Source organism: the organism of the source record quoted next, unplaced genomic scaffold (assembly GCF_019419815.1).
Source record: "Pyrus x bretschneideri cultivar Hongxiangsu unplaced genomic scaffold, Pyrus_bretschneideri_v1 Contig21, whole genome shotgun sequence".
Classification (NCBI taxonomy): Eukaryota; Viridiplantae; Streptophyta; class Magnoliopsida; order Rosales; family Rosaceae; genus Pyrus; species Pyrus x bretschneideri.
Window position 1 is genome coordinate 4,829,036 of NW_025999513.1, and position 16,499 is coordinate 4,845,534.

Below are 16,499 nucleotides of genomic sequence, written 5' to 3' on the forward strand. Positions count from 1 at the left end.
ATCCCATCAGCCACGAGAACTTAATCGGCACCAACTTGTTCCCTATTTCAATTAAGTTCTGTATCAAACTATGTCTCTAGCTAAAATGTCTGCCTATATGGGTATATCGATGTACTTTTCCCATAAGACGGTGGCATTATGTATAAGCTTATCTCCCCATGAGGCCCAGGGAAAAGCTAGATAGGTTGGGGGCACTGCCGCGCTATGCACAAAAAGTGCCGTGTATGGACATCCTTATCCTCCTCTTCATCTAAACTCCTGCATAATCAATAAAGGCGGTGGCTACTGGCAACGGGTTATTTTAGGATAACATATATCACTTGTTGATAGAGACTGATGGGATACCATTGCATAAAGTTACTGACGCAAACGTAATTAAATTAAAAAACGAATTTCCATGTTAATTATTAAACCCACAAAAGAAAATACTGTAGCTTAAAGAAGCAGATTAGATGCCAGACGTCAAAATTGGCTTGACGTTCGGCATTGGCTTCTGGAGCAGGAATTTCCTTGCAGTTACAGGCACAAGATTCAAACTTCCAAATAAAAAGTACACAAGTATTTTTAAATTTATTTATAATCTTCTAATGAATAAAAAAAGGTTACCAATTGAATGTGATAAATTATTAAACGAAAGGAGGTCAAGAAAAGTAAGCCCTGACATTTGACACGATTTTTACGTTGGATAAGGCATTGCCAATGTCAAAAACTGTTGGCAAATGTTGAACTAGTGCTTTTTCCATGGTCTGAATTATGACCTGCACTGTACTGCATGAATATTAAAGGTCCATGCAAACAGAAGTGCTTTTGAATTATGGATAATACCATGTATATAAACAATGAGTCAAATCCAAAAGTTAAGCGTATTCCGAAAACTTTATATAAGATAAAGTTTGATTTTTTGAGCCTGATAGCAAACAAGTAAGTCACCCGTCTTTTACCTTTTTCTTTGCATTCATCATTTTATGCCAACAAATTAATTGATTCATTAGCTTCTACAGTGTTTCCCTTGTTATTCAGTAGTGAGTAATCATTTTCTGTATTTCATACAATTAGGGCAGTGATGACGTCTGGACCACCTTAAGGTAACTATTTTATCTTTAGTTTTAGTTTTTACTTTTTTTTTTTAAATTGAAATTTTATTTGGTAATTTCTTTTAGTTTTAAGTTTTAATATTTGGCTTTGAGTTTTCATTTTTTAAATAGAAAAATAAAAGTAGTTATTAAACAAGATTTCAATTTTCAAAAAAATGAAAATTAAAAATGAGGATTCAAACGTACATGTAGAGGGAGAACGTATTGTTTTAGTTGATTTGGCTAGACATCAGTCTATTCTCCTTCAATTTGACGTACGTCAATTTTACGACAGTATTGAATTCACATAATTACCTTCATTCATTTTTACAGTAGGGTTTGATTTGGTTTGGCAAAACCTTGACACATTGTAGTTGCTTTGTTGAGCATGCCCACTTTAAAGGAACTCAACATGTTTCCTCCCTGGCTCGGAAGAATCGGCAGCAATTGCAGCCTCATGAATTGTCTCACCAAATGACAGAAAGTTGTTCTGAATGCCATTTGTTACTAACTGAACCAAGCTGAACCCTCATTGCTTTGAGTCTTTCCTTAAGGGCTTCGAGAGCACATGAATTTGTCCGGACGAGTGTTGCTTTCTCCCTGGAGCCCCGACTGCAGCTGGTTTTACCAATGGGCCAGACCAAGTTTGGACGGATTCTTTTGAATATGAAAAGCTTGTGGAACTAAATGAAACATGCAGAGGATCAAAAGCAGGATTAATGTGATCAAAAGCAGGATCAAAATCAGTCATCGACTCATTTCTTCTATGCAGAGCAGGGGAGGGGAAGGGTAAAGGGAAAAACCCTAATGATTTGGGGAAGGAATGGGGGGTGTGTGGACTGTGGGGAAGGAAGAGGAGATGGGGAAGGAAGAGGACTGGGGTTCGGCCATTTTGAGACAAAAGTGGAGGATAGCAAAGCAATGACTTGGACTACAGCCCAGTCTTAAACCCTTTTCTATTTTGACTTTGGATCTAGCTGATAAAACAAAGAAGGTTTAGGGCTCCCACTTCAAATAAATAAAAAAAAGTTGGGACATGTTAGAAAAGGCAAAGAAATGAAAAGGGTGGAACTCTGGCCCCTTGACACATGGACAAAAATAAAGTCACCTCCTACTATTCTCCTCGATTGGAGACTTGGGAGGGACTCATGATACGTACTACACTTGGGTAATCAGAAGTTCTGTGATTATTTTGTGACTTGAGTTTTACAAGTTCTCAATTGAGAACCTTTTCTCATTTGGAAATTTGGAAAAGTACTGTTTGTACCATACTTTATCAATTCTAAAATTATTGAGCATCGACAACTCTGTACGTCCTGAGATCTATTGAAGAATTCCTATTAAGGCACCTCTGCAGAAACATAATAGTTTCTCTCCAACCAAGAGGTTAATCACAACGCGACACGTGTCAACATCAGAATAAAGTTTTTAGAGTCTCACATCACTTGCAGACAGACGCAGATGACTCTCCTTAACTATAAAAGGAAATCATTCTCTCACAATTAGGAAGTAATATCATTATTGTACTTAAATTTGTCATTGGAATTGACTAATGATGATTATGTTTGAACTTATGTATCTTGTAAACTCTTCAATATTAATGAGAACTTATCTACCTTCGTGGATGCAGTTCAACTTAAGGTAAACCACGTATACCTTGTGTTTGCTTCCTAATCTCTACCTCTGTACATATTATCCTCACTAGGTCACTAGAATAACTTTACGAATGTTACAAACTTAATATTTTACGTTGTTCTAAAGTCTTATTGTTTTGTGCATCAACAGATCCTATACCGTTTACCCTACCCCCTTCACCACTAGAGCTAATTCGTGAGGATTAATATAATATAACATCTTATAAAATTTCTGGACGAATTTATTCTTGAACTATGCAAAACAATGAGATTTTTATTCCCCAACGCTAAATTTGGGGACTAGTGTTAACAAAAAATCCAGTGCCAAAGCCTTCCTCCACAATCACCTTTTGAAATTTTCACCACAAACACTCCTCTCTCTCTCTCTCTCTCTCGGTTGAATTGGTTGGTTCATTTCTCAAAAGGATATCCAGACAAGTGACGGTTTGGATCATAAATCTTCGTTGAAGAATGAGGTTCAACATTCTTTCTTTCGCTTCCGTTACAACCTAACTCATATTCACCACTTAAGCTAACAACAAAGGCTCAAATAAGCCCTTAACGTTATGTCAACTAACACTTAAAGTCTTCAATTCAAGTCCCTTAGTAAATCGTAAAGGTTTGAAATCCTCAATCCGAGTTTGAACTCGCACGAATACACTTTTTGGAGTGATTGACTCTGTTTTGGTGTACCATTTGATCCTAACGCCAACAGTACACTGTCGTCTAATGTGTGGTCGATAAAGAGAGATTAGTCTGTCATCAATGTGTGATGAGATATGTTCTATATAAAATAAAATAAAATAAAAAAACAGTATTATACCGTATTGATTCAAAATTTTGGTAAACTAACAAATAGGATTTAATTCAAAATTTAGAAAATTAAGCTTAAAAATTGAAGCACAAAAAAAGAAAAAAAAAAAAGCGCATCATTTATGTGATTTAGAAGCTAAGAAGTCTGAAGTTTTGATATGCACTCCATATTTAGTTGAGCTTTGGTCGTCACGGCAGACACCAACACCAAACAAACACCAAACGACGTCGTCGTGTGGGTCCCCATCAACCAACCCATCCTACTGAAAAACAAAACGATAGAGAGTGATGCCTCCCATCCGTCCACACCTCCGCCGGCGTTATCAAATCCTCGGAGAACAGTCTCCAAGCTGGAAGACAATGGGCACCATTGCTGGCGTTATCCTCCTCACAAGAACTCCATTGATAAGACCTCGAGGACTCGTCGGGCGTTTCCCTAATCTTCACTGCCCTTCTTCCAAGTTTTCACATTGCAGAACCACCGCCAACACAGCCACGGACGCCGCGCCTTTCCAAGTCTCCGCCGCAGCATCGTCGCCGTCACTTGCCCTTGGTATAATCTCACTCTATTTTGAACATTTTCCTCAATAGTATCTGTTCAAGGTTGTCAATTTCCAACATTTATCTATTTATCTATGGTAATTGTTTGACGGGTCGGAGCCAGATGAAGAGAAGGAGGTAACTTCTTCTGGGAATGTGGGAGCCGATGACCTTCTGATTGTGGGGCCGGGTGTCCTTGGGCGCTTGGTGGCACAAAAATGGCGGGAGGTACTGGTCTTACTATACTGCTCTATCTGTACGTTTAATTTAGTAATTAATTAGTGGGTAAAACAAGTAATTAATGTACGTAGGAGCATCCTGGGTGTCAAATACATGGGCAAACAGTGACAGTTGATCACCATGAGGAGTTGAGTGAGGAGGGTATCAATCCATGTTTAAAGGGGACAAAACGACCCACAAGTTTCCTTTGTCATCTTTTGTGCTCCACCATCAGGAACCTCAGACTACTCTGCTGATGTTAGGTGAGTAATTTTTCCGGTGCAGTCGTCACATTGTATTACCAATCTGCTCGTTTTACAAGTGTATCTGTTTGTTAACACCATACCCTGAGTCCCCGACATATTAACCCGCGTGACAGTGTGACTGTCTTACTAAAAACATTCTCATGGAAGTGATACTTGGGTAGTGAGTGTTTCATGTTTGTTAATTATTTACTGAGTATTATTTATTTATGATAGAATAGCTTGTAAATTGTAATGCTTGCTGGCAATGGTTTATTTATTTTTGCTGCAAGTGATATGTGTTTGGTTTGGACTTATTTTTAAATAAGCAGAATGGCTGCATTGAACTGGAATGGTGAAGGTTCGTTTTGTTTACATCAAGCTCTGCACCGTATGATTGCAACGACAATGGTTCATGTGATGACGTAGACACTTATTTCTGCTCGTGGTACCAAGTTGCTGTAGCGTTATTCTGTAAACTTGTTTGATTTCATAGTCATGTGGGAGTTGGACTTTGGAGTGATTCGTTTTGTCATATTGGTCATATTCCTCTCTGCAGGACACTCCAGTAGTGCCAATAGGGAGGAGCCCCAGGACTGATGTCCTTCTTAAAGCAGAAGAAGTTGTGCTGGAGTTTGGCGGTGTAGTTCTTAGATTGGCAGCGCTTTATATATCCTTTATGAAAGTCGAACTCTGAAAGATTATTTGTACCGTAGGGGAAAACATTCAGGGATTTGAGTGATCTTGGTATTTTTTATATTTGAAAGTGTCCCTAACTATGCCTACAAATCAGATAGAGGTGCACATGTTTATTGGTTAAAGAAGGGGATCGTAGAAGCTCGTCCAGATCACGCCCTGAATCTTATACATTACGAGGTGATGGAATCATCCTACTGTACTTGTGTATCTGAAAAGTGAAAAGTTATTTAATATAGTTCTATCAATATGCATTACTTTCTCCTTTATCATTCCTTTCTCTGTTCAATTTTGTTACTTAAAAGTCACTTACATTTGGCTTTTCCTTTTCTCTTTAAATTTCAAATCATGCTTTAGATGGTTACGCTTTGTCACGGTCAGTAATATACTTCCTGTTTCATTGAATTGTCAGGATGCAGCTTCCCTCTCTGTTGCAATCTTGAAGAAGAGATTACGTAACCAGATCCTCTTGGGTTGTGACAATCATCCATTGTCCAGGTCCTAATCTGAACATTGCATCTTTCAACATTATTGAATTGCATTGACTATAGCAACTGTTGCCGGTTTTTTGTGTGTACGTGTGTGTAGGGCTACGATCAATTCACGTTGGTACGTAATATTCTGTATATGATTAAACTGCTAATACAATGGTTGAATCAAACGTAAAACTGGCAAGTTTTACACTGATATCTATTGATCGTCCTATACTCACATGCAAAGCATCCAGTTGTGTGTGTGCGCGCACACACATACACTGCTAAATTACAATTCATACTCAGATCTTATAGTCATTTTGTTATTTCCTTCTTACTTATCCCCGTGAACTAGTGACACGAGCGTTTGTGGCCCTGCCAATATCTTTGCAGGCAAGAAGTGATGGACTTGGTTACTAAAGTGGCAAATTTTCAGAAACGTTTGAGGCCTTTACAGGTAAGCTTCCCGCTAATATTCCATGCAGATATTTAAAGGGAATTCCGGTTTTACGATATTTTAATATCCACCTCACACCAATTGATGCTGTTTGTGCAGGGACCAATGATCCCTTGGGTAAGAGATTAAACAACTCAAAAACTCGCGAGGAAATAGGGTGGGAGCCAAAATACCCCAGTTTCACTCACTTCCTTGAGAGTTTATGAATTACTGCTAGCATCCATCTGCATTGTTGGGGTTGGATTTAGCAGTGGGAACCATTGGTTTATGGCGCCCAAGGAGCATTCACCATGGAGCTGCCAAAGGTCTTGCATTTTCGTGTCTACTTTGGATATACTCGGTACAGCGGGATCACTTATGTAGAGAACGTACAATTCTTACTGTCTTCAATCAGAATTCTCTGACCATCGAAGCTGTGTATCTCTGTACAGGTAGCTGAGATATATGCAATAGGTCCCAAGTCTTGCGTGGGACTTGACTCTATACGTATGATATATCACCCCTCATGTATCTAAATTTTTTCTTCTCGATTTTTGCACGAATACTTACATGGTTGTTTGCGATTCCACTCGCTCCCGACCTGTCATGCACGCGTGAGCGACTGTCCGAAACACTGCTCGCATTTCAAAGCGTTTACTTCATCTTGTAGGTAACGGTTTAAATCAGCATAATAATACAATAGTTTAAGTCAGCATGGTCGGTTTTTGCACGAATACTCACATGTTGTTTGCGATTCCAGTCGCTCCCGACCTGTCATGCTCGCATTTCAAAGCGTTTACTTCATCTTGTAGGTAACGGTTTAAATCAGCATAATAATACAATAGTTTAAGACATTAATAATGTTTAATTATTGGGATTAGTGTAACAAGCAAGTTAATTTTGTGTTTCTCTGATTAGGTTCAGACATGATCCCTTCTTCACGGTCTCTGTTTTCTTTCCACTTTTTTTGTTATTTGGTTTAAAAGGTTGCCCTTTATAATGTTGAAAATATTGGTGATATAGATACTACTTCTTCTACAACAAATTACATAAAATTAATATTCGTATATCACAAATTTGTTACCACAAATTATTAAATAAAATAAACGAAATAAGATAAAATACTTGTCTTTTGTAGGTAGAAAATACTCTTTGTCGATACTTGATTAGAACAAGATTTTAGGTTGTTCACTGTCCTTAAGGTCAGATCTTGCCCCTCCAACACAATGTCTCGGTGTAGAGTGCCCTAACCTCCGGGATACAACATCCTTTAATCCTCATAAGCATACACTTGCAATACTTGGATTGAATGAACTATTTGATTCTTTCCTTTGGTACTGCTTGAAGCCAAAATAATATTTTGGACCGAGCTTAGAGTCGTTCTCAGCCCAGTAGTATTCATCTAGAATCTTGTCATGGGCCGTCCAGTCAAGGTTAGCCGAATCCTATTACAAAGAGGCTTAGTTTAAATAAGGGTGAGGTAGTTGAACCCTAGTGCAACAAGGAGTCTTAAAGCTGATGATGCTTGGGATTAGAGGATGAATCTGGTTCGTTAAGGTGAGGTAGTTGAACCGTAGTGCAACAAGGAGTCTTAAAGCTGATGATGTTTGGGATTAGAGGATGGATCTGGTTCGTTAAGGGGCTAGGTTCAAAGTTCTATAAGGATTAGGATTGGCTGAGACCTGATCAGATTGGGTTGAGGAGTTCTAATCCTAGTAAAGTTCTAGTTTGGCCATGATGGGGTTCACTACTATAAATAGAGAGGAGAGTGCATCATTCAAAGCCCCTACAAATTGTCTTGTGCAAAGCTTCTCAACAACCTTGAGATTTTCCTATTCCCCTTTCTTTTTGCCAACACATCTTCAGTTTGGATAAATAGCACTGTGAAGGCAATCATCGACATCTTCAGTTTGGATAGACAACATTGGAGCCGTAGAATCAGTCGACCAAGAAGTACTTTCAGTTTAGATAGACAATACTGCTTCGTGGCTGACCGGTATTTATCTAAGTCTCGACCAATAAGGGTTTTCGAGTCCTTATTAGTGGAGGTCATCTCATCAGCCTTCTTAACAAAGTGAAGTGTTAGGAGTTACTAAGCTTGGCACATTGAATGCCGAGTTTTATTTTATGATTGGATATTCACAAGTACATTTTAGAGTTCGGCATTTCGACGGCCGAACCACATTTACCATCAAGACATTTATCTCTTTCGAGTATTTGTGTCTGTATAGTCTGATACTGGTTCGGCGTACTTATACTCTTACGAATATAATTATCGAGACTGAACCCAGTGCTGACGATTTATGAACTTCGTAGAACTAGCAGCCTTATCTTCAGGATATAGAACCCGAAGGCCGAGACGTGTTCATTCCTCGGCTGCAATCACAAGATTAAGAAGTCAGCAATGTGCCTAACGCACATCAACATATTTTACTCTCCGGTCGAGCTCGGTCGACAAGTTGGCACGCTCTGCACATAATTGAATGATGTAGTTAACTTATTAGTTACTCAGCCTGCGCACCACATAGGTTTGGTAGTTTTTAGTGTCAACATTTTGGCATGCCTAGTGGGACCTAGTGATAAAACTACGAAGTACATGACCATTGAAACACAATCAGTAAAAAAGAAAACAGTCATGGGTAAGTCAACGACTAATCTTCCACCTACAGTCTAAAGCCCAGTACACGATGACTTGTCACAGGCACATAATCCTCCTACTGTTGTGACACATGAAGTCACAAATACAATAAGCCGAGAAAAGGAAATTAATGTCGGCGGTCAGACTTGTGATGCAGAAATCCCCACCAAAATGACAAAAGGCATTTTTGTTGAAGGACTAGTGGAGGATTGTGATGTTGACGATGATAAGGCCTCGATCCACCATCTAGATCTTTTCTCCGGTGATGATTTGAAAAGCAATCCCGGCAGTTTGAGCAAATGTTCAGCCGGGAGGTAAAAAGCATACTTGATGATATGCGTGATAATAGAGCTGTGCACAACAGATTGCTCGAAGTTCTGGTTAATAAAGTCCACGACATTGGACCTGTCAATTGACCTAGGTAGCCTCTTCTAAAGAATAATTCCCTGCCAGCAATACAAGCTGAGACATGATCTGTTCAGCTCAAAATGATTGACTTAAAGAAAAGTGGTGGATCAAGCAGCAGATTGGACAGAACCAACCAAAGAGCAGAAACGACACCTGTTGACATGGTCGAGGTCTAGAGAAGGATTGATTCGGCCTTAAAAATGGGGTCGAAGTTCCCAAAATTCATTCACCCATTTCCAGCCTTTGTGGAAAGATTCGAGCATCTTAAGAGATTTAAGATTCCAGACTTTAGCCTTTTCGTTGGAGAGTCGTCCTTGTCCTCTTTAGAACACGTGGCTTGATTCACTACTTAATGTGAAGATGTTAACAGCGATTTTTGTAAACTACAACTGTTCAATTTCTCGTTAATTGGCTCAACGTTCACATGGTACATCAACCTCCCACCCAACTCCATCCAAAGTTGGGAGGAATTGGTCCAAAAATTCCATGAGCAATTTTATCGGCCAGGGATGGAAATGTTAGTTTCTTCTTTGGCCAGGATGGCTTAATTATTCGACGAGTCACCAATGGAATATCTTACGAGGTTTAAATTGGCCAGAAACTGGTGCCGAGTACCCCTTCCTGAAGTCGAGTTTGTCAGGCTTGCCTTGAATGGCCTGGACATGGAATACAAGAAGAAATTCTTAGGGGCAAACTTTCGAGATATGTATGAATTGGCTCAACATGTCGAGCTATATGATTATTTGCTCCGAGAAGAGAAAATCTCGAAATCCCCAACCCTAAGGGACGATCTATAAAAACCCGACGGTAAGTTATGCATCGGCCGAAGGTAGCGGTCGAGATATTAATTGACAAACCATATGTATGCAAAGTGTTGGCTCACGCGAATTCCAAAGATGTCAAAACCCGCTCAACCTCTATGGAGGTCGTTGTCAAAACATCAAAGGTCTACACTTTCGACATCACTAAGGCCGACACCATCTTCAACTGGTTGTTACTCACAAAGATCGTCAAACTTCGGCCAGGGCATAATATTTCCAAGGCCAAATATTTGAAAGGAAAGATGTATTGCAAATACCATAATTCAAACAAGCATATGACAAATAATTATGTCATATTTCACGATGCCATCCAAAATTGGATCGACAGCAACAAACTTAAGTTTCTCAAGAAACCCCTAATGATTGTTGCCATAATCATTTCCCTTCGGTGATAGTAAGCATAGTAAATGCTCATCTACCCAAGGACAAGGGAAAAGGAAAAGTCGAGTTCATCCTAACGCAGTTCGTCCTTAAGCGAAACTTTCGGCCATAATTGAAAATTGATCTATATTCGAACAAGCTACCCAAATCCTTTCCAAACTCAGCTTATGTTGAGTCAATGTTGGACTACATCACAGAGGAAACTGACGGGCTGATAGTTTTATGTAGTTGGTGCAAATCAAACGTCATCTTAACTGAGCCGAAGGAACAACCACTTCGTGCTGAGGCACCACAATTGACGCCTGCAGCTGTAGTAACATCTTAAAAAGTGCTCTATACAGGCTAAGCCTAGAGAGTTTTTTATAAGCTTGGTCCCCAAAGGTAGAATAGTAAGCTGTCTTCAGCTAGACGATGATTTGATTTCGAAGCGCCATTTTACAATGAAGAGTATTATGCACGCAACTTTGGTAGCTTAGGTTCACCAGCAAACCAACGAACCCTCAAGCTATCTGAGTCGAGCAACCAACTTTGGTGCAACTACAACTCCTTTACTGGTACATATACTGCGTTGTCCAAATAGCAGAAACGTCATCGCCAAAGAATAGACTGTATGGTTCGTCGACGAACAACCCAGGCTACCCCGGCCACCAAATGGTAGCCGAAAGAAACGATGGGTAGTGAAGATGATCGGTAACCTCCGACAATCATGATCGAGCTGCTTTAAGGGAAGAAGGTAATCGATCACGATTTTGAAACCACAATTGAAGAATTCAAGAAGCAAAATCAAACTCATTCTTCGACTTGGGGAGATAAAAGATCGCCTTAAGCACTTTCGGAAGGAAGTCGAAAGCAAACTTCCTCTGCTACCCCCACAAGAGCCATTAATTAAAGTAAGATGGAATCTTCATCCACTGTTTCTCGGTGAAGCTTTGGAATATATGCGGGAGTTCCACAAGAAGAATTTGGTTAATAACTTCTACAGTTTACCAAAAGTATGCCAAAAATCCATTGATCTGGCATTAACCTGCCCCGATGTTGAGCATATCATCCAAAAGACCACGGATCTATGAATGAAGGCTAGGTTCCAGCATATACGCGAGGCCAGAGTTCTCGGCTTTGAGGTAGACCCATATACTGATATTGATGTTGTCGATCTCCCTTTCTCTTTTGTGAACCTCCAATATTTGTGATACCATTTTAAAGTTTTCTTGACCGTTTCCCTTTATGACCTTATGGTTGATGAAAAATAGCATGTGGCGCCTTTAGATGCTTATGTAGACACAAGAGATGCCCGCATTGCATATCGGGAGCGGACTCGCAAAGCTTTACAAGCGCAAAACCAAGTCCCAATATCGAGCGACCAAAAGTCGACATTCAAAACGAAACAGCTCTGATGGAGATGCCACATGAACGTATTCTAACGGCAGCCGAAGATGGTCAAGATATCTCGCTCGAATATTTAAAGGACGAAGATCACGACCCGATGGGCCATTCGATCCTCGACAACATGGAAATCAACATGGTCCATGTCTTACCTATAGAATTCCGGCCAACCACATCCCAACTAAATTTTTAGGACGACGACGTGGTTGCTGAGGAGGCCACGCAAGTTGATTTTGTGGCCATCGAAGAAATTAAACAAGTAAGCAAAGAAGATAAACTTAAAACAGCTTTTGTCGAACTATTGCCCTACTTTTCATCCATTATTCTTCATCATTTGAAGCCGTTATATGTCATGGCCCATATTAAAGGATACCCGATTTCTAAAATATTTGTTAACTATGGAGCAACGGTCAACATCATGCCCGTTTTTATCATGAAAACACTACGTCGCTCCAACAACAAACTCATTCCATTAGAGGCAACCATGAACTGCTTTGTCGGTGACAAGTCTCAGACTAAGGGAATGCTTCATTTATAGGTGAATATCGCAGGTCAAAATCACATGATCGAGTTTTTTATAGTTGATTCAAAGACTGAGTATAATGCATTGCTTGGTCGTGGCTGGATCCATCAAACTAGCTGTATCCTTTCATCATTATATCAAGTCCTCATCTTCTGGGATGGACAATCGATCATAGTTCATCCCGCCGACAATCAACCGTTCGAAGCTAATATGATTCAAGGTCACTATTACGATGATCACATCGGCTACATCACCCCGCAAGGTTTTAACGAAGAAGGACGGCTGACTCGGATCTCAGTTTAGAAAGCCATCTAGGTTGACGCTGAGACTGTTCACCAGGATTCGACGAGACTCAGGTTGGCTAACCTAATTGCCAATCCTGATGCCTGATACCAAACAGTATAAACGCTAGGCCGTAGTTTCATCTGTCATGGACCACTTACTGGCCTATCGGTACACTATTTCCAAGCAACCAAATTCTGGCATGAAGTTAGTAGAGTTCCTCGCTGAAGGAGACAACAGTTCAGTCTTGTTACTTGATAAAGTCCAAGCTGCCCTAGCCAAGCTCGAAGACAGTTGGCCCCAAGTCAAATATCTATTAGACGAAATAAACATTGGAAATGAAAAATGGTGAATATTGTCCCACTTTTAAAGAAAAGTGTTGCTCTACGTATTTGCATTGATTTTCGTAATTTGAACTTGGAAACCCCTAAAGACGAATACCTAATGCCAATTTCAGACTTGTTAATCGACGCTGCAACAAACCACGAGATGTTATATTTCATAGACGGCTATGCTGGTTACAACCAGATTTTCATTGCTGAGGCCGATGTCCACAAAATTGCTTTTCGTTGCCTCGGGGCACTCGGGACCTATTAATGGGTCGTCATGCCTTTCGGACTTAAGAACGCCGGTGCTACATATCAACGTACTATGATACCATTTTTCATGACTTGATTGGCACAATCGTTGAGGTATATATATCGATGATGTTATCGTCAAGTCGAAGCACCGCCAAACACATTTAGATGATCTTTGGCGAGCTTTCCTTCATATGCACCAAAATAACCTTAAAATGAACCCTGCCAAATGTGTCTTTGGTGTATCGGTCGGCAACTTCTTGGGTTTCCTTGTGCATCATCGTGGCATCAAGGTAGATGAGAATAAAGCTCGAGCAATCATTGATGCTCCACCCCCAACAACCAAGAACCAGTTACAATCCTTACTTGGTAAAATCAATTTCTTATGCCGTTTTATTTCTAATTCGGCGGGGAAAATGAAGATTTTTTCCATGCTTTTGAAACTTAAGGATTCTGACAAATTTGAATGGTGCAAAGAACATCAGGACACTTTCATATAAATCAAAGTCTCTTTCATTACCCCACTTGTCCTCGTGCCACCTCGGCGTGGTAAACCTCTTAAGTTGTATATCTCGGCTACCGAGAAATCCATTGACTGTCTTCTTGCACAAGACAACGACATTAGGTGAGAGCAGGCCATTTTTTATCTTAGCCGAAATCTTTCTCCATACGGTTTTGGGGGCAATGAAATACGTGATAATTATTAGACGATGTATTTTGACGGCTCTAATACCTCAACCTCGGCCGGTGTCAGAATTGTCATCCAATACCCTAATCACTACTGATGGTATTTTTCTCTCAAGTTGGATTTTGAATGTACAAATAATCAGGCCGAATATGAAGCCCTCGTTATTGACCTTAATATCCTTCACGACTTGAGGGCAACTTGCGTGCTTGTCCTTGGCGATTTAAAACTTGTGATTAACCAACTCAATGGGACTTATCACTTGAAATGGGTGGCTTTTCATTTATATCATGAACCTGCCTTTATCTCCTTTCAAACTAAAATCATATAATCTTTTGCATGCCATCTCTTTTGGCCATATCAAAAAATATGATTGCCACTGTATTTTTTTTTTTTTCTGACAAATACCACTGAATGGACTTTTGGGAAAATGCCACCAAATGCTGATAAAAAAAAATAAAATTAGCCGAGCCACAACAACTGGCCGAGACTCTACCTCAAAGACCTGTGAAATTGATGGGTACCATTTCACTATTGAACACCACTCTTTGAATGAATGTCACTGATCGAATCTTGCCATCAAATGTTTTATACTAAATCACAGACTGTTGCATAAGAAATTGGCCGAGAAACAGTAGCTGGCCGAATATACACTTCTTGCACCCACTTAATTAATCCAAATGGCCATACATTGTCTCATTGAATGGGTCGCCCCAAAACTTTACTAGTTCACAGCATATCATCTTTATCAAGAAAAAGTATGGGACTCCGCAAGAGATGCCCAAATAAGCGAAGACTACTAAAATTCAACAACACCAAGTGGTTGTGTTATCACTGGCAGCAACTTTGTCTCCCCTTGTTGGGCTTTGATCAAGCATGACCAAACCACTGCTAAGTCTGTACGCAGAGCAAGAACATCCAACATTTTCCTAAGTGGTTGTTAAGAGCTATCCTTGAACTTAATAACCGTGTAAATTGTAACTCGATAGTGCACATTGGCAAGCATAAATCATATCCCAATTGATGGTAAATACTCCTCAACAAAAGAAAATGATGTCGACACCAATCAAATTCAACCATATATGCACATAAAACATTGGAGAAACTTCACCACTCATTTATCATAGCCAATATAAATCATAATTCTTGGACCCATATGGCCATTTGAAATTCCACCGACTGTAAAAATTTGAAGTCCACCGAGATAACTTTGGTCCACCGAGATTTTCAATGCATAGCTTGACAAAGAATTCGTTGCTGAGCTCAACAAGTACCAACCATCAAGATCTTCGACCATAAAAAGCTCTCATTTTTTATGCCTGCAGGCCATTGAATGAACTAAAGAGATTGAACTATCATCAAAGCAGCCTTAATGGGCAAAAAGACTTGTAGTGAGCTATGTCAAGACTTGAGAAATTCGTTGCATGAGTTGTACTTTGGCACCTTATCATATGGTTGCCAGCTATTTAACTGAATCATTTGCAGGCATTGCGTTCAAGCACACTTCATGAGTTTAAAATACTGATGAAGATAAGTTAGCTCAAATAGCCTCTGGAGTACAACTCTTAGGGGGTGAACTGGGTCACACCAGTGGTGCAACGTCTACACCTGGCCCTGGTTAATCAACAAGTTCTCTAACACAACCACGTAATTCGTACATGAGTTATGTCCCTACCTTCATTGTTGGAACGAGATGATCCTATAGATATCTGCGCAGTTGAGACATTACCAGATAACTGGAGAAGATTAATCATGCAGTATCTTGACAATCCTAGTGGCAAACATGATCGCAAGACAAGGGTACATGCCACAAGTTACATAATGTACCCGAATGAACTATACCGAAAAGGTGACAACATTCTGTTGTTATTGTGCCTTGGCCCGGATGAGGCCGCCCAAGCTATTGCAGAGGTACATGAAGGAATATGCGAGCTCATCAATTTGGACGCAAAACACGTTGGTTGTTCTGCCGACATAGTTATTTTTGGCCGAATATGTTAAAAGTTTGCATTGAATACACGCGAGGTTGCATACAATGTCAAATCCATGGACCCATATAAAGGGTCCCAGCCGAATTACTTCACTCGGTTACCAAGCCATGGTCGTTCAGAGGATGGGCCATGGATGTTATCGGCAAGATTACGCCATCTTCCGGATCGGCAAAGCATGCATGGATACTTATAGTGACTGATTACTTCACCAAGTGGGTCGAAGCAAAATTATACACCGAGTTAACATTTAAAGAGGTTTGCAATTTTGTAGAAAAAAAACATTATGATGAGATTCGGCGTACCAGAAACAATTATAATGGATAATGGCATGATTTTTACGGTCTACAGGTTTAAAGAATACACATCAAGTTTGAAAATTTGGCTCGATTAGTCTACGCCGTATTACCCACAGGCAAATAGACAGGCCAAAGCAAGCAATAAAGTTTTGATTGGTATTCTTGAGAAAATGATAAAACAAAAACTTGGTATGTGGCATTTGAAGTTAAATGAGGCATTATGACAATATCAAACTTCACTCTGATTAGCAACATGGACGGCCCCGTATGCATTACCTTATTAACACGACGTGATGCTACCGGTCGATCTAAGCATAAACTTGTTACGAGTTATCAAACAAAGCAGTTTGTTTAAGCTCAAAAGTAGTGGCCAACCTTTGACAGTGA

General features: G+C 39.9%; 1 pseudogene; it reads left to right on the top strand.

Moving 5' to 3' along the window:
* The first annotated feature begins 3,275 nt into the window (after positions 1-3,275).
* On the top strand, positions 3,276-6,860 carry LOC103958589 (annotated as a pseudogene).
* Positions 6,861-16,499: the final 9,639 nt, after the last annotated feature.